A 19,362-nucleotide genomic window follows, 5' to 3' on the forward strand; every position below is an offset into this window, starting at 1 on the left:
TTAGCAGCATGAACACATTTTGCCTTAATGATCAAATGAATATTCACAGCAGTTAGCAATTGCCTTTGATGAAGAATTTTTATCATTTTAACATGAATGCATTTTTTATGAAACTGTAATATGTTAACATTATTATCACCATTGTGCTGTGATAGAATTTACATTATCATCACTGTCAAAGTGGGGTCCATAGCCAGGAGGTCAGTGATTTCTTTATTGTAGTTACAGTGGTGGAAATGATAAAGCACCATTATTAAAGTTATTATATTTATTATTGAATTATTATAGTTATTAGCCTGTTTGACTGGTCACTTGAATTGAATGGCCGAACTACCATAACAAGCAGGTCTATAAATAATGTTAACTTTGGCCTAATGTGTTTGTCAATATTATTGTACACATTTAACTAATGTTCATGAAATAAATCTGTACTGAAGGGGTCCATGGAATTTATTTTACATTTCAAGGGGTCTTTGACTATAAAAAGTTTAAAAACCCCTGGAATATAGTTCCGGATCTCCATTCCATATATATTCTATAGGATATAGATTATATATATATATATATATATATATATATATATATATATATATATATATATATATGTGTGTGTGTGTGTATGTATATATAAGGAATTGTCAACATATCTCTGTTACATCTCTTTTAGAACACAACACACATGGGTTTGTCTTTTCTGTCTGGTTCTGCCTGGTTGTTTAGGAGATCACAGCAACATGTGTGAGGAATTTCCCCCTTGATTCCCCCTTGAAAGCCTTCTGCTCCTATAGTGCACTACCTTAGGCAAATTTAATCCCTTCCCTGATGCACAGGAACACTACACTTCTTTCACTTCAGCATTCAGCAGCCACTCCTTCACTGACTGAAGCCTAAATGCATTTCCTAATATTCAGCGCCATCTAGTGGTTGACTGCACAAATGACAACAGAGGACCTGTTATTCATAGCATTTTTAAAATATATTCTAACATAAGAATAAAGACAATTAAGATTTACACATAAAATTAAATAAAAGCTAATAATGCACTGACACTGTTTTAGACGTAGTAAAGTGAGGGTCAGATGAATGATGAGAGATGTTTACGTCCGTATACAGTCCCCTTGAAAAGACAAGGCCAATTCTGTTGTTTTTGCTATACACTGAAGACATTTGGGTTTGAGATCAAAAGATGAATATGAGATGATAGATCAGAATTTCAGCTTTCATATCCTGATATCTAGATGTGTTAAACAACTCAGAACATGCCACCTTTTGTTTGAACCCACCCATTTTTCAAGTGATCAAAAATATTGGAACATGTAACTGACAGGTGTTTCCTATTGTCCAGGTGTGCTCTGTTAGATTGATTATTTAAACAATTAATAGATCTGAATGTCTACTCTTGGTTTGAGCTCTGGGTTTCACCTGTGAAGACTGCATTTTCATGTTAAAAAGGATAAACCAACATGAAGACCAGAAAGCAGTCTAAAGGAGAAACACAAGCCATTTTGAAGATGAGAAAAGTGGGAAAATTGATCAGAGCTATTGTACAAGCATTGGGCATAGCCATTACAACAATTTGGAATGTCCTGAAAAAGAAAGGAACCACTGATGTACTAACAACCAGATACTGAACAGGTCTGTGAAAAAAACAACAGCAGTTGATGACAGAAACATTGTGAGAGCTGTGAAGAAAAACACAAAAACAACAGTCAGTGACATCACCAACAGCCTCCACAGGGCAGGGATGAAGGTATCACAATCTTTCAAAGAAGTAACCAACAGCAGAAATATAGAGACCATACCACAAGATACAAACCACTAATCAGCAGTAAGAATCAGAAGGTGAAGTTACGGAACCAAAGTGATGGAAAGGCCAAAGTGTGGAGAAAGAAAGGATCTGTTCATGATCCAAAACATATAAGCTCACTGGACAAGCTTGGTGGAGGTAGTGTCATGGCTTGGGCTTGTAGGGCTGCTTCTGGAACAGGCTCACTAATCTTTCTTGATGATGTAACTCATGATGGTAGCAGGAGAATGAATTCAGAAGTCTACAGAAACATTCTGTCTGCCAATTTACAGAGAATTATGCAGCAAGACAATGACCCAAAACACACTGCCAACACAACAAAGGACTTCATCAGGGAAAAAAGTAGAAGGTTTTAGACTGGCTAAGTCAATCACCAGACCTTAACCCAATTGAGCAGCATTTCACCTCCTGAAGAGGAGACTGAAAGGAGAAATCCCCCAAAACAAACAACAACTGAAAGAAGGTGCAGTGCAAGCCTGGAAAAGCATCAAAAGAAGAATGCAACAGTTTGGTGATGTCAGTGGGTCACTGGCTTGATTCAGTTACTGCAAGCAAATGATATGCAAACAAATATTAAGTGTTATTTACTTTAAGACTATCTGTTCCAATACTTTTGCTCACCTAAATGTTCCAAGTTGTTTAACACATCTAGATGTAAATATCAGGAAATGATTCTGATCTATTGTCTCATATTCATCTTTTGATCTCAAACCCAAATGTCTTCAGTGTATAGAAAAAACAGAATTGGTCTTGCAGTTCCATACTTTCAGAAGGAAATGTATATGCTAAGAACATCCCTCTTGTTCACTAAGTTTGATGTGCAGAAATGTCAGAGTTCACGTTTTTTTATTAGCCTCGCTGCTGAAAAGTCCGGCTTGATCTGATCAGCTACCATCTACCAGAACACAAGTTGGAGCTGGTCAGAATGGTAGAGTATCTTTGCCCACTGGTCAGTGCTATAAGAACAGAGACAATTTATGAAAACCCATACTAATGGTACATTGTAGAGAAATTATTTTTAAAGAAAAGAATTCAACAGTAAAGTAATTTGAAAATCTCAAACATTTATTGATCAATTTAGTCAAATAATAAGGAAGCTGGAAAATAACTAGTATTGACTAGCTCGGCTTGTGTTTTGGGAGCTATAATCACTCATAAAGAAAACAAACTACGTTCACATTTCTTGCAGCAGTGACCCTTTTTTATTTATAACATATATATATCAGTATATTTTTTCTATGTTTTTCTTAAGTTATTCAGTAGGGGAGACATTCTAGCATCACATAAAACATTTAATATGTTTTTATTTTTTTGACTCTGTTCTAAGGTATTGCACTAATAATAATATGTAGGCAATTTGTGATAATAGGCTTCTTGCTTCACACATAATACAGTATGTAATTACATTATGGATTATGAAAATTGTTGTTTAAAATTGCACAAATGCAGGGACAGCCAAACAGAATGGAAATTTAAAGGGGAAAAAACCAGCAAGGGGCTAAAGAAAATGAGCGTGTAGAGAATGCGCTGGAATAGCTGTGAGGCCTGTGTTTATGAGGAGCCAGGCCAGACTGTGTGCCTGATGTATAATTACACTCAGCATTGCCCTCGGGTTATAGAGCATGGGTAGAAATATGTCTGTTTGACTTGTCCCATGGTAACAGCCAGGTCAGAGAGGACAAATTTTGTGTTTAGGCCTTTTGATAGCACGAAAGAAAGCTGCTTTGAGTGTGGGGCAGCCAGAAATGCCAGCATGGTGTCACATGGAGCTGGAGCACTTCATTACCCAAGAGTAATGGGTTGAACAGTAACCTTCAAAACTAACTCTGACCTTTTGACTTCCCAGCTTCTATTACACACACTGCATCTTTTTCGCAATACAGGGTTTCTGGTAGCCTTGTAAGTGTGCTTCCTTTGATTTTTGCAATTGCTTTGTCAAGATGAAGAAAAGCTCACTGCTTGTGAAATGCTTGTGTGTATCAGTGCACATCCAGACGCTATCCACTGAAATCAGGGGCCTGAAATGGAAAACGCCTACACGAAGTTCAAAGGTTACTTAAATAAACAAATGATTAAAGGAGCACAGAGGTGAACAAGGTGGTTTTGAGGCTTATCTTTGTTTACTGTGACCGCATTTCAGTGATAACACAAACAAGCTCAAATGAAGCATGATTTTAAGTAAATATTTATCAGGAATAGACCAGTATATAATCTCAATACGAAGCAGCATCTCCTAATCAATAGATATGATCCACTTCATTCTCACCAATACAGCAGAAAAGCATCTGATGATCTGTTTCTTCTGAAAGTGATAAAGTGATCCTGACTCTAACAGAATACTACCCCACTCAAGCTAAAGCTTATGCTCAATTTTACATTTATTCATCAGACATATATATATATATATTGCATTGTTGATTGAGTACAAAAATGTTTGTATGTTGGTAAAGAAAGCAGCATATTATATAAGAGACACTTTTCAGACAAAAAAACATAATGAAGGCTGCATGAAGGGTTTTACTGCAAAAATAAGAAGCAAGTGCAACAGTCAAAGTCTCCAGAAGAACTGTGTCTGTTACTGCAAGATGCTCAGTAACACTTACAGCTCATTTCCTTATAAAACTGCACAAATTGTACCTGAGACTAGTATTTTTTAAGCGAAAAAAATGTTTACTGCTCTTTATAGTATTTTTTTAAATGTAGAAACATTTAATTTCATTATTTTTGAAGGCATCTTTGCTCTAAATCATTTCTTTGCATGTGCCTAAGACTTTTGCACAGTATTGTAAATATATATATATATATATATATATATATATATATATATATATATATATATATATATATATATATATCTATATACAATAGGCAGGAATTTCAGCAGGAATAGCACTTTATATATATATATATATATATATATATATAAAGTGCTATTCCTGCTGAAAATGCAGCTTGGTCTGAACAGTGACCAGCTGCCAAAACGATTTTAGTTGTTTTTCTTTTTCTTTCTTTCTTTCTAACTCAACAGTAAGGCAGTTAGAGAATCTTACTGACTGTGTTTTGGGTGTTTTGGTAGCTGATAGCTGATCAGACCAACCTGGGCAAATAAGAGTAGATTAAATGACTGCATTTAAAACAGAGATGTTGCCTTGACCGTGTTCAACTGATTGTGACAACTACAAAGTGCCATTTCCGGACATGGGAGGTTCAATTGAAATGCGCATAAATTGCCCCAGATGCTCTCCGGTGTTGTTTATGGACTCAGCGGGCAGCATGGAAATTGAATTTGGTCCTCAGTGCATGGGATTAGTGTGGTGAAAAAGCACTGCAGGACCAGGACAGGAGAGGCCTTGACCTTGTTTACAGAGGACTTGTAATGACATAAAAGATTCAAACAGCTGATAGGGCACGATACGATGAATGTACCTATTGTTATTTATCACAACCACTGAAAAGTTCGTTTTATTTGTCGATACAATAGCGATTTTTCGGCGCTAATAAACTGTACACGTTATATATTCTCAGTAGTACGAAAACCTGTGCGTGATCTGGTTGAGGATTACTGTGCATGCGGGGTGGGAGCTCTACCCCCTCTAATTGAGACTTAACTTTGACTTTTCAAATAATATAAAGAAAAAACAAAATGCTCTTAATACTTCAGCTGCTGAACAATTTTACAACTAAACATTAAAATGTTAAGTACTGACACATGTAAATCACGCTTTCAAACACCCATCACACCCCTACCATGGGCCATACCACTTCTCCACAGGCTAGGCTTTGTCATCGCCTGGACATGTAGTTCGATTTGCGAAGAGCGAGTATGTAAATACAGAGGAGAACTTAGTGAATTAGGTACTAAGTCTTGTAATTTGAATGTCACTGTGTTACTTGCACCATGAATTAATTTAACACAAAAGTCGACTTGTGTCGTTTATGTTAACTTATGTTGCTTAATTATAAGCCGCTTGAATCTGCTAACATTAGTTAGCTGTGTATTGTTCTTTCATTTGTAGCTAGCGTCTTCTGTCACCATTCACCTCCCCTCCCCCATATGGTATTGCCACTATCAAAACATGTTTATTCTTTCATATTTACTAAGTGCTTGAAGTGTTTGTGTAACGACAGGACTACAGGACAGTTCTGTTGCTTTTTTCCAAGTCTCTTCCTGCTGAGCTCAGCATAAACAAGCCCATTAAGTGGCCCACCAACACATTCACACACTGGCTTTCTGTGGCTTCCTGTGGTTCTCCAAGCTGATGTGGAGACACATTGTGGGGTGTTGGGGACGTAATCAGCACAGCACACGCTCCCATGCACACACACACTAGGCCTTAATCAGGACGTAATCAGAGCCCCTGCCTCCATCACACCACCACCACTCAGCCCGGTGATTAATGACTCCAGGCCTGTCAGAGCAGTGGACATGTTAGACCTGACCAACACTCCAAATCCAAACTTTCAGTTTGTGCAAACTGCAGTTTCACAGAGGCAGCTTGGTTTTTTCACCATTTTACTGACTTCTCAGATTCTGTTACTGAGAATGAGGATCATTTATATACTGGTGGAATTTAGTCAATCCAACAGAGGGAGACAAAGACTAATGCAAAATCTGCCACTGACCATGACAATTTATATCCCAGCCTGAGTTGATTAAAGTGTTGATTAATTTTTTTATACCAGCAGCTCTGACAATAGCACCAACTTAAGTTCAAATCACAGGTTTACATTAATGTGCTTGTTCTAATGTGTTATTGTTTCTATAGTAACAAGTCATTCATAGGGACTTGTATAGTGGAAGCTGCATATAATCTATGACTAATAATAAATGGATTAAAAATGTCAGCAAAGAAAAATGTATATTCATTCGTACGGTGAAGCTTTCTGTAAGGAGATATTTATTTAACATTGATGGCAGGAGTCTCCTGTGTCAGTGTAAAGTGTAATGGTCAATATATTTTGTACCACAGGAAAATATTTTTTGTCTGACATGCACCATCCATCCATCCATCCAACCATCCATCCATCTATCCATCATTCTACATAATATATAAAAATACTAAGGATCAAACTAGGCCCATTTGAGCACTCTTTACTGAGGTATGCTATGATTTCTTAAAGCACCCAGCTAATCCAGTCAGTAACGTAATTGTTCTCAAGAACTAATGACCTTTTACGTCTTCTCACATTACCTTATTAAGAGAAGTAAGAGCTCTGAGCCAGTCTCATAAATAAGCCTTTCGTAATGAGAATGTAGCCTAATTTTGCTGGGCCTTGTGGAGTTCCCATGCCTTCCCTTACTGTTTTGGCTGCGAAGCATAATGTAAGTTCCTTTAAACTCTACACTCCCAGAATCAACACAGGCTAACACAGATGAAGATTTATTGTGTATATATGTCATGCTTCTTTGTTGTCATTAGCTGTCAGTCAAATTGGTGATGACCTTGGGCACAACCAGTGCAAATCTGAATTGCAATTGTTCTGGGATGCTTTAACCAAACTTAATAAAAGCTGATTAGGGAAAAAGTGTACTACACACATCTGTAGACATGTGTAATATAGCACCAATTGGAATGTATGTATCATTTGGTTTTCTTTGTGTCTGAATGGTCAGTGGTGGATTAAAAACCTCTCTCCATCACTGCTAGCTGATCAGCACGTCAGAATAATTGCTCAAGTAAGTCAGACATCTGTACACACTCATTGTAGCTGTCCAAAAATTGAACAAATCCATGTCTGAAATGCCATCTGAATTAATCCCAAAACATTGGGCCATTGTAGAAAGAAGTCACTTGAGACGATATGCCTTAAAATCCTATTTAAAGGGGAGTTTGGGAGGATTAAAGGGTGTTTCTCTCATTTTTATCTAGTGTTTGAGCACTTGATCACAGAGGCGTGCCCTAATCCGAACATCAATGCAGCCCCATCAGCGCAGTGGCTTGGAGCTGCCGAGTGTCAACGGGCCTCCAGCTTGTTTAGGGCTGCTTGTGCTGCAGCTATTAAACCTGCAGGGCTGCTCGCCTTGATAGTTCACCTCCAAACGTCTAATCTGATTCACCCTGCCCTGTGCTCTGAAGGGCTTTTCAACAGAGCATCAATGAAAGCATCCTTAAAGAGTCTTTTCTTTTTGGTTTTGTAAAGATTAGGTCAGGTTGGTAGAACATGACTTAGATTTTGAATTCATCAGAGATGCTTTGTCGTGCGAGTCAGATATGTCATGGAGGATTAGAAATTTTGATTCTCCGACTAATGATGTGCCCTCAGGCCAGGATTCAGATGTGATCCAGCATTGAGAAGGCTGCTTTGAAAAGCCTGTTTAATTTAAGTTTTTTTTTTTTTATACGTTGTGTAAGGGTTCAGCAGTAAACCTCAACTGAATGTGCAATATGAGTTTAAGCCCCGAGTAGGACAGCGTGTATAGACTTGAATCTTGAATAGGAGAGCCAGATCCACAAGTTTAACAAATTCCAGTAGTAAAGGGAAAAGAATGAGCCTGCAACACGGGGTTTGTTTTTTTAACAGCTTATGCTCATGGCAAGCGTGAGAATCTGTGTTTGACAAAAACCAGGCACTGGTAATCTCTCCCTGTGGGGGTGGAATAGGTGTTTCTTGGTATTTCTTGGTCTTCTGTGGTTTGACCTTTGGGGATCAGATCAGCCTTGGAGGTAATTTGGTAAAAAATTAAGCTAGACTGAGTGATCTCGATACTATAATTCATTTTTATAGGTAATAAAATGTGTCTGCGTATCCATATGAGCATTTGCAAGACAATGTGCTACGGTCGAATAATATTTACAATAATTAAGTGATGTCTCCTGAAGTATATAGCCCCCTTCTGTCACTTTATAATTGATTACTGTAGCTTATGTGTGAATAAACACAATCTGTATTCACAAGTACTGTGGACAAAGAAAGCCACTCAGCTGTATGTTGCCCGGTTTTAGTATGCATAAAAGGAGATCTGAATTCTTAAGAAAACTACACTCATATAGGTTACACACAGTTTGCTCAGGGCTCCACTATGGAGACAGAGCCTGTGACTAGAGTTCATTACCAGGCTGGGGTTGACTGCTGGGGCCACAGGGGCAACAGCGCCATGGCGACTGGCTAGGTCAGGCTTAGGGTCAGCATTGTTTAGTCTGTCCACTGCAGCTTTCCGCTTGCAAATGGGCTGCGTTTATGTACAGCACCATTCGTCTGTGGAGGCCTGGGAAACCTATGACTCTGGCACTTACATCTAAACTGTCCACTTTCTACCAGGTAGACTCACACACACATACATGTATATATACACACATGTATACTATAGTTTTATAGCTGTTTCTGTTAACCTTTTTGAGTCTTACTTTCTAAACAAAAGCTCTATTATATTATGACAACTGCTCAAATTTCTATCTAGATGCAGTTTTGCTCAGGCATAAAGAGGCAGAGTGACCAGGTAAGAAGTCAGTTTGCTGATGCTGATGTAAGCAAATGGCAACTTTTGACTGGTATTTTCGTAGACCTGATGTCACCGCTAACAAATGTAGTTCCTCGTAACTCAAATCAGCCAGAAGAAAACATCAGACCATAGAAATTTACAAATCTGTAAATTGAAGAAAAAAAAGATTCTTCTTTATTTTTCTTTGTTCTTTCTTTTACAATCAGTGCTAAATTCACCACAGAAGATATAGATAACAGTAAGCAGCTAATTATGAAAATGAGTTGACATGGGCTTGAAATAAGCCATAAAACATGAGAGGGTCTGCTGTTATTGGAAAATTATAAATGTCTGGATGTATGATGTGGCCAGTGCTAAGCAGAATCAAATAACACACTTAAAGTGAAGCAATTTGCCAATGATTATTTTTGGAACTCGGATAAGGAACTCGGAAAGTATGGAACTCTTTCCATAAATTTTAAATAAACATCTCCTTACAGAAAGCTTCACCATATCACTGATTATATGTTCTTCTTTGATGAATAACCACACATTCTTCTATTTGTTTATTATTAGGCTTAGATTATGTGGAACATCTGTTCTGCAAGTTTTTGTGAATGAGCTGTTTCTACACAAATGCTAATGTTTTAGAACAAGCACATTAATATAGAGTAATATAACATATAGCCTTAGAGTTGGCACTACTGTCAGAGCCGTGCTGTTATAGAAAATTAATCAACACCTTCTGACCAAATGAATTTAAGAATGCTGTGTTAAAAAAAAGACCTCCATTAAAAACTCTGTCACTGATATAATTGTGGAGGAACAACATTTTAGAGAGATCATTTTTAAACTTTGATGTCTAATTTGCAATGTTTTGGGGAGTGCTTTTGACTCCCTGTCCATTTCTTTTGAAATTGAACTATAATAGGTAGCAAGGCTCATGTGCTTTGTTGTGTTTCTCAGCTGAAATGAAACTCTCTCAGTCCACTGAGCAAACAGCTCTCAGAGACAAATAACCATCCTTCAGCGGAGGTGATATATACGAACAGGGGAGTGCTATACTCAATAAGAGCAAATTCTTGGTCAACTCCTTTTATGTGAGATATAGCTCTAATGGAAATACCTTACTTCCCCATTTTCCTTGCTCATTTCTCACATTTTGCCTACAAAGCCATTGAAATTGGATGATAAAATATCTGTGTTTTAACAACCTGTCAGGCTCTGATAATGTGTGAAAAGGTAATTTGAGCAGGCTTTCCGAAGAGTCACTGTTTACTTCACAACTACAGCCTTCTCATCTCGCTGACCATGAAGATTAAAAAACAATGCAGAAAAAAATAAATCAGTCTGCATAATTGGGAAGAACTGCAGAATATGAGATACAGAACAAACACCAAAAATAAGATTTATTGTCTTGATGAAAATGTTCCTCTTTTATGGTAGAAACTGAATATCCTCCAAGTGAAAGCTGCCAGGAGCCTGATTTCTTCTGTGCAACTCAAAAAGCGACTCAAATTGAGCAATTCTGTCTTTCTCCTGGGACATCGAAGCCCCGATCTGTGACCGAAAGTAAAATGTAATTGTAATGGTGGTTAAAGCAAAATCGCACAAGGTCATTAGAATAACAGAGACTTCAAAATACATTACCCAAAGTGTCAGCAAGATGTTCCGCTATCACTGACAGAGCTCTCTATCCAATTTTCCTCTGCTCTGCTTGGCAGATCCCCAGCAGCGAGGGGCTCATGGAGAAAAGCTCGGCCTCAGGATAAGTGGTTATGATTTCAAGCAGCGCGACCCAGATTGCGTTGCAGTCCTAATGTGTAAGTACTCCTCAACCTTTTCACAATAAACACAGGCAAAGGAGATTCCTTTTCACACAAGATAAATTTACTTCTATCACCAGCTGCACCAGTAATAGTCATAAAATGAAATCTGGCCTCTGCTTAGGGTTTTTGTGTCCTAATGGCTCCCTTGGCTATAAAGGATAGTGAAAGTTAAGATCCTAGTTTCAAAGCCAGCTGGATTATTTGATATGAATTCTGACAGTCCTAATGTATGTCATTTATAGATTTGGATTCAGTGCTTTTCCCCTCTAATACATAAACAGACAATTTGTATGGATAATAATTAAGATTATATTTTGCTACAGGCTATAGATTTTTATAAAATCAACAGGGCAGTGAATGGTTTGGAAAATTAGCCGTTTGTTTATTTACGGTGTTCACCATCAAACACTGGCAAGTAATAATCTATTACATACTTTCTTTACTTTCTCAATTTTTACATGTATTCACATGACAGTGTTATCAGCAAATGTGGTGTAAACTAACCTATAGCAGGTAATTGTTCTCTGAAGACAATAGAGTGTTTGCCAGGGTGTAGCTAAGCGTAAATTACTTAATTGATTTGTTCATATTAAAAACACTTGTTGGTAAACAAGAACTTCATTATGTCTGATGGAACAGGGAATCCATTGTGTAATTATACATTCATCTGTGATGTTAAAAGGTAATGTGATATTCCCCCACAGAGCTCTGATTAACTCCGGCCTGTTTAAAATTCAGACTACAAATTAAAGACGAGCAGAGATCCTGTATTTTTTCCACCCCAATCTCCTAGAAAGTGAATACATAAAACACCCTGTTCCCCGGTGTCAGCACAATTAGTTGCTAAATAAAATGCCACTCTGTTGTGTGCATTGTTTTAATTACACGAACTGAGTGAATTAGTGCCTCATTTAAGTAAAATAAATAGCCATGTTTGAGGAAACCAAATTTCCCTTGAGAAGTATGCAAAGAGGGCAAATTAGCAAAGGAAATGTAAAATATCACCACATCATCATGGGAGAGAAGCAAGACCGAGATGATGTAAGAATTTTCTAAAAACACATAAATAAGACTGTGGTCCAAAAGGCTGTTGGGAAAAACCACCCCGTAACCACTAGTGGACAGACGTAGCACGAATGAGCAGTTACCTTAAAACCATTATAAACAATGTGGGCATAAATACTGTATATAGAGTTTGGAGACACAACAGTAGAGAACCAGCGTGGCCACAGACACATGGATTCCCACAGATACTTTATCATCTGTTCAGTTTTCAGACTACAGGGCTGGAGACAAGCCTTGTACTGCACTGTGGCTTAATCAGCTTTACACTCAAAGGCATTACTTTTTTTCTCCACCAATCTTTAATGAATCTTTAATGAAATCCTTCATCTCACCAAGCTAACAGATGTGATACAGTACCATGTGGTGAAATGATATGATATTCTTAGATCCTAAATTAGCTTCCAATTTCTTACAGCCTTTTACATAATTATGTATAATTGTTTATAATCACCAAACTGTGCTTTTATGTAGGTTTTTGACTTTGTCATGATAGTGGCACCTCATTTAGGGTGGCTTGAAGAACATATTCTGACTTTCTTGTGCCTGTATTGCCATATTTGCTTAAATATGTTCCTGTATTGCCATATTTGCTTAAATATTTATCAATAAATCACAGGTATCAGTTTCCAGAATGGTGACTGTTGAAAAACCTTTAATTTATTGATTTGCACTTTAATGTATTCTATTTATTCACTTTTCTGCCTCTGTGTGTTCTTCTGCTTCGTTCTGATAGTATTTCTTCATAAGGAGTATTTTGGGGGGTGGGGTTTTGTGGGTAGTTTGTTGGGTTATATTTTCCATCTGCCATTTGACTTTTGGCTGACAGTCTTGCGTTTTATGTTCTGTGTCTGCCCCCAGAACTCTATCGTTAAGAAGACTTTCTTCTTGTGTGGATTTCTCTGGCAGTCCAGTCTATGCACCCTTTCAAAAACCTTTATGATATCATGCAGTGCCTGGCGTGCGGTATCAGTGTTGTTTCCTGCCCATGTCCCACTGCCTGGAAGCTCCTTGGCTGACATGTCAAAACATATCTGTCTTCCTGTGGTGTGATTATGATGACATGGCTGTTTGCTGGAGGAGACAAGAAGCTTAAAGAGCCATTTGCCTCAGTGACATGCCATGCTGGCAGGTTGTGACCCAGAGTCATACCGAAGCTCCTTTAGCTGAATGGAGGGCAAGGGCTGTAATGGCACAAGTGCACGTTCTGTGGTCATTACTGTGAGGGGAACGTGAGTCTTTGATGTCTGTGTGTCCCTCCATGGCACTCAGCGTGATTAAGTGTGGTTGAAGAGGCACATCTAACAAGTTTGCACTTGTTTTGTCTTACAGTCTTTGAGGGAGCATAAGCTTAAGTTTTATATTTTTTTTGTTGGCATGCTGACCGTAATACTGAGAAAAAGTTATTTTTTTAGCAACTATTTAGGCCACTGTATTGTTTTACTTCTAATATCACAACCAGCAACTTTTTTTTTATCATAAGCAGATGCCAAGTAAACCCCTTAAAAACTCACAATTCGTCTTTTATCAAGCTTAGAATGGATTATATACAGTGCTGCTAGAAAGTTTGTGAACCCTTTACAATGTTCTGTATTTCTGCGTAAATGAAAACCTGAAATGTGATCAGATCTTCATCTAATCTAAAGCTTAACTGAAACCGTAAGTGGGTCAGGCAGCAAGACAACAACATTAAGCACACAAGTAAGTCTACGAAGAAATGGTTAAAGCAGAAGAAATTTAACATCTTGGAATGGCCAGAACTTAACCCAATAGAAATGTTGTGGAAGGACCTAAAAAGAGCAGTTCATGCAAGGAAGCCCACCAACATCACTGAGTTGTTACAGTTTTGTAAGGAGGAATGGGCCAAAATTCCTCCAACCCACTGTGCAGGATTTATCACCGGTTACTGGAAATGTTTGAATGAAGTTATTGCTGCTCAAAGGGTATAAATAAATGTAAAAACTATAATGTTTTTGCATCATTTGTTTAATTTGGGTTCTCTTTATCTAGTTTTAGGATTAGATGAAGATCCGATCACATTTCAGGTCAAATTTATGCAGAAATACAGAAAAATGATTCACAAACTTTCTAGCGGCACCGCATTATAAAATATAAGCCTTGTGGAGTTTGTATGCAAGGCAAAAACAATGGTATCGTTCTGGTATTGTTCGTAGTTGTATTAAAACGTAAATTTACAGTTACCTTGCAAGACAAGGGTCTTTCTAAATGGGTATGTGAATACTTAAATAACATCTTTTTCCAGATGGCTGTATTGGCATTTTTACTCTACATTTATTGATACAACTTGACTCATCTGGTACTTATATATCAGCATTTGCTTGCGTGTCTTTACTAAATATGCCTGCCTGCATTTAAGCAATGATGATTTGTGCACTTGTCTGAATATTAATATTAGTTCAGCTCATATCACATGGCAGCCGAGTAATGAATTCTCTGTCGCTTTCTTTATATTGCTGCAGTAATCACTGGAGGGCAGTGTTGTGCTTGTGGTAAGGCAGATGCCAGTAGCTCTCAGAGTGCAGAAATGAAAGCATGTTTTACTTTTTCATTGTGTATTGGCCAGACTGGAGATGGCTGAAACCAGCGCTACAGATCTACTGGCTGTTAAGTGTAAGAGTCAGCTGGCTCAGTTAGAGAGCAGCTGGCCACAGGAACTGCCATTCATATGCCAGTATGAAGAATGGGTTTGTCCAGTTGTTTTCAGGGCAGGCGTGATTCTCAAATCTGTGTTGATCCAACATTGTGTTGGACTGGCCAGAAATGCTTGTCGATTTAGGCTAAATAGTTAACACATCCGTTTAATCTGTAATTATTATCTCCAGTCTTTATGATAAAGAAGTGTTTTGTTTGTTTGCTCTGCACTAAAGACCTATCATGTTGAGCTATGAATACTTAACCCTTTCAAAGCAATATTTTCTGCAGTAAGATCAATGCAGTGCTATGCATTTTGTAGGAGATATTGATTTGTCTTTATTGGACCTTGATTTATATATAGTATAAATTTAATGTATATTTTCAGCCCCTATACAGTCTGGTGTATAATCTGGAAACAGCGAAGAGAGAAGTGTGTTAGAAATGAAGAGATCTAAGGAGAGCCGGGAATCACAGAAGTGTTTGATTCCAATTCAGACCTAACAATGTAATAAAAAGCTGCATGGTTAAGCCTGATGAATTAATAAAGGGGAAGCAGATGGGTCCCTGGAGCTGTGTGTGTGTGTGTGTGTGTCTGCACATGCCTGCCTATGTGTTTGTGTGTGTGTTTGTTGCATTTGGGTACAAACCTCACCAAGGCCACAAAGCAATGCCACAGTTGCTGAGATGAGACAATGCTAAGGTGTGTAATGAGGAGGCAATACTGCATGAATAAAATATGAAAGGAGTTATTATCATGCTTCAAGCTAGAATATGTTTCACATTGATCTCTCTCGATCTGAATATTTTGATAAATAGCACCATATGCTGATTCTACTAGAATTCATCTATACCTCTGTAAATAAATAAGTCTTTAGCTGCATCTTAGTAGCTGATAACTGCCAAGGTGTGAAGCAGTGTGTAGTGTTTGGAATTTAAACTGCGTGATGCCCACAAATCCTGTTAGGTTGTGACCAGTGATTCTAAGGGGTCGAGTTGTTGTGATCATACTTCATTGAGTACTTAGGCTGCTTATATCCACTTTAATATGCTGTAGCCCACCCAGTGTGTTTGGCATGTCAGCAATGAAGTGCTGGTGGCACCCAGCTGCTGATTTACAAGCCGCTGTGATGTCAAGGTTAGAATATAATCACCAGCCTGACGGTGAACAATAAGCTGGTAGAAGTGTGTGAGAGCAACGGCTGCCATGAGAACCAGTTTCCCATCACTGCATCCTCCACAATTTCTCCTCACATCGTCTTTTTCTTCAGGCTCAATTGAATTATTTTGTTTCTTTCTAACACACTACAAGGCTCCATAATGAAAAAATAAAGTATACTCACTAACTTCCGCTCTGACAGAGACATGGAGGAGGGAAGGGCACATCAGTGCTGTTTGTCTTACAAATGTGCACAGAGTGACTGGACTCGCGAGTTTTCCCAGCCTGCCAACAACATGGGAGCGGGCAGCATATTGGAAGGAATTGTTTATTTATTCATTTGCCCTTGGCTCTTTAGTTTCAAGAGACCTAGGAACACTTGGCCAGGGCTGTCTCCCCTGACCCAGTCTCTCCATGCTCACAGGGACCCTGCCAAGACACATCACACCTATTCTGCCACACACACGTGCACACAGGGCATTCTCAGATTAATGACATGGTGCTTAATTAATCAGAGCTGAGCCTGTGCCTGCATGGTTTATTTGTTTTTCATCACCATTTTTATTTACATTTTACTTACATTTTTTTTATTTGATTTTCTGATTCTTATCTTGTGATATACTTATGAATAAGATCATCTCAAGAATTAATTGATACTTGATATTTGCATTTACATTTATTTTCAGTCATTTAGCAGATCATTTTATCCAGAGTGACTCCTGAAATAGTTAAAGCTGCAAAGATATAAAGTGGCTCGTGACTCTGCAAGGTTTCATAACCTGAAAGACAAGAGTCGAAGTGCTAGAGTGCTAGACTGGTATAGGTGGTAACAAAAAGACAATTTCAAATGTAATTACATAAACACTGCTTAATACTGGGTATCTGAAACGTCAGGAACCAGTGAGAGTAAAACTACATATACTTCATTTAGTATTTATTATTTACAACTTATGCTCTACATATTCACACTTATACTCTATGCATTTTTTCAGCCACTGTTTCATGTTTTTGAGGATTTTGGTCAACATATTCCCATTGGTTCCTGACTTTTTGGACACCTTGTACAATCACCACAAGGTGTTTCAGCCTGCAGATCCTCTGCTCCCAGGATGTTTTTTGTTTTCCGTACCATTCTGTGTAAACTCTAGAGGCTGCTGTGTGTGAAAATCCCAGGAGATCAGCAATTTCTGAAATACTCAAACCGTCCCATCTGGCACCAACAACCATGCCATAGTTAAAGTCACAGAGATCACATTTTTTCTTCATTCTGATGTTTGATGTGAACATTAACTGAAGCTCTTGACCTGTATCTACATGATTTTTTGCATTGCACTGCTGCCACATGATTGGCTGATTAGATAATGTCATGAATGTGCAGGTGTCCAGTTGTTCCTAATAAAGTGGACGGTGAGGGTATATACAGTATTACAAACTGCAGCAATGAACAGATAAAAATTAGCCAACTAAGGTAAGAATGACGACATCACAAATGTGACATTGGTAAGAATTGAATTCAGTTTATCCACCATCCTCCTCTCTATTAGCCCCTGTGGAGCATCTAGGCTTTGTATATATGTACACAGTCACCTCTGAAAGTATTGGAATGGCAAGGCAATTCTTTTGTTTTTGCTATACATTTGAGTTTGAGATCGAAATATGAATATGAGACAATAGTTCTGAATGTCAGCTTTAATTTCCTTATATTTACGTCTAGATGTGTTAAACAACTTAGAACATTTTGTTTGAAACCACTCATTTTTCAAGTGATCAAAAATATTGGAACATGTGACTGACAGGTGTTTCTTGTTGCCCAGGTGTGCCCTGTTAGACTGATTGTTTAAACAATAAATAGCTCTGAATTTCTACTCTTGGTTTGAGCCCTGGGTTTCACCTGTGAATTTAAAAAGGATAAACCAAGAAGACAAGGGAGCTGTCTTTAGGAGAAATGCAAGTCATTTTGAAAAAGAAAGAAACCACTGGTGTACTAACAACCAGGCATGGAATAGGACCAAGGAAAACAAACAGCACCTGATCACAGAAACATTGGGCACAGGGCAGGGTATCAAAAGGTATCACAATCCAATGTTCAAAGAAGACTTTGAAAGCAGAAATATGGAGGCCATACCACAAGATACAAACCACTCATCAGCAGTAAGAATAGGAAGACCAGACTGGAATTTGCAAAGAAATACAGAGATGAGCCACAAAGTCAAGGTTCAAGTTCTGGAACCAAGATTAACCTCTGCCAAAGTGATGGAAAGGCCAAAGCGTGGAGAAAGAAAGGATCTGCTCATCATCAAAAACATATGAGCTCATTGGTCAAGTATGGTGGAGGTAATGTCATGGCTTGGGCTTGCATGGCTGCTTCTGGAATGAGCTCACTAATCTTTATGTAAATTGGGAGGAACTTCATCATGCAGCAAGACAATTATTGATGATGCAACTCATGATGATAGCAGCAGATTGAATTCAGAAGCCTACAGAAACATTCTGTCTGCCAATTTACAGAGAAATGCATCCAATCTAATTGAGAACTTCATCATGTAGCCAGACAATGACCCAAAACACACTGCCAACACAACAAAGGACTTCATCGGGGAAAATAAGTAGAAGGTTTTAGACTGCCCAATTCAAACACCAGACCTCAGGCCAATTGAGCAGCATTTCACCTCCTGAAGAGGAGACTGAAGGGAGAAACCCCCCAAAACAAACAACTGAAAGAAGCTGTGGGACAAGCCTGGAAAAGAATCACAAAAGAAGAATGCAACAGTTTGGTGATGTTTGATGATATTTGGATTTGTGAGTCAAATATTAAGTGTTATTTATTTTAATTTACTTTACAACTATCTGTTCCAGTACTTTTGCTCACCTAAATATTGGGAGGTCTGCCACCAAAAGTGACATGTTCTAAGTTGTTTAACACATTTTAGATGCAAATATAAGGAAATAAAAGCTGAAATTCTGATCTATCATCTCATATTCATCTTTTGATCTCAAACCCAAATGTCTCATTGTATAGCAAAAACAATAGAATTGGCCTTGCGGTTCCAATACTTGTGGAGGGGACTTCCAACAGAACAATGAATCAAAGCACAGAGAAAAAATTACAAAGGAATGGCTTGAAAAAATTGGGTTTAGGAATGACCGAGTCAAAGCCCAGAATTAAAAAGATTGAAAGTCTATGGCATGACCTTAAAATTGCCGTCCACCAACAATCTCCATCTAATATGAGAGTGCTTGAAAATATGCATTGATGAATGGAAGAAAATGCCAAAATCACAATGTGCAAAGCTCACATAGACACATCTGAGACAACTGAAATCTCTAATTCAGGCTGAGGGAGTGAATAATTACCAATTAAGCAGTTTTAGATCAAATTAGATTCAAATAATTCCGAGGACATCTTAATACTTTATTTAATTTGATTTCTATA

The sequence above is a fragment of the Pangasianodon hypophthalmus genome, chromosome 3 (genome assembly GCF_027358585.1).
Source record: "Pangasianodon hypophthalmus isolate fPanHyp1 chromosome 3, fPanHyp1.pri, whole genome shotgun sequence".
Taxonomy (NCBI): Eukaryota; Metazoa; Chordata; class Actinopteri; order Siluriformes; family Pangasiidae; genus Pangasianodon; species Pangasianodon hypophthalmus.